This window comes from Amblyomma mixtum, chromosome 4 (genome assembly GCF_055824585.1).
Source record: "Amblyomma mixtum isolate Tamu chromosome 4, ASM5582458v1, whole genome shotgun sequence".
Lineage (NCBI taxonomy): Eukaryota > Metazoa > Arthropoda > Arachnida > Ixodida > Ixodidae > Amblyomma > Amblyomma mixtum.
In genome coordinates this window covers 157,404,906-157,406,020 of record NC_143015.1, presented here as the reverse complement: position 1 = coordinate 157,406,020, position 1,115 = coordinate 157,404,906, and positions in this window count along the sequence as shown.

Genomic DNA, 1,115 nt, shown 5'->3' with positions numbered 1-1,115 from the left:
ACCTACTGTCTATCGCGTCTTCCATCCTTGATATATATATATATATATATATATATATATATATATATATATATATATATATATATATATATATATATATATATATATATATATATATATATATATATATATATATATATATATATATGCGTGCTTCTTCATTAAACTGTTCAATTTTTTCCTATTGCGAGGAATAGTGATGCAGCACAAAGTGGGGCTGCCAGTATGCTACAGAAAGTCGTGGACGCTGTTCTTTTCCAGAAACGTGAGCAGGGTCCGGCTCCTAGTGCTATCCGCCAGCCACAGGGTGAGGTCTTGCTACCTAGCAGCCGTTACCTGAACCTAATTAATGCGATAGCGGTAAGGAGCTCGTGTTGCAGAAAATCTGGCGTCGTCAGCGTCGTTTATTGTGAGCGAAAAATTCACGCAAAATCCCCAGAGAAGCAACCTAGGAGGTCGATGGACCACCTAGGGACCTCCTACCCTTGCAAAAAAAGTTTTAGACAGTCTATAGAGTGTCTATAAACTTGTGTCTATGAAGTCTATAGACTGTCTACAGACAAATCGCAGAGAAAATTCTATTGGCGATACAAATGCCATAGACAGTCTATAGACAATCTATAGATTTATGGCCATGCACTTTTAGTAGACTTTTGTCTATAGACTATGAATAGACAGGAATCAATATCTATAGGAAGTCAATAGAGCCAATAAGAAGTCTATAGACTGTCTATAGGCCATTATTATAAGGGTAGGTCGCATGTCATTGCGGCGTCATCCCAACCTATCCACCGGATTGAGAACAAAGCGCTCTCCGTAACGGATGCCAGTTAAATTAATGATTGGCCTCTCGGGAAGAGCAGGCTGGCCCAGACAAGACTCACCGTTGGGAACACCTGCCATCGCAGGGCAGTGGCGCATCGCTTAACCGCTGCACCACTGCGCCAGGAGGGGTATGGAGACCTCGAGGGGTCTGTGAACATAGAGAATGACCAATTTAGTATATATGGGCATAAACCCATTAAGCTATCGCGTCATACCCTCAAGGCGGAGCTTAAGTGCCCTCTCCAATTCCTGTAGCCGCTTGTTCTTGAAGCCTTTGTTCCGAGACACGT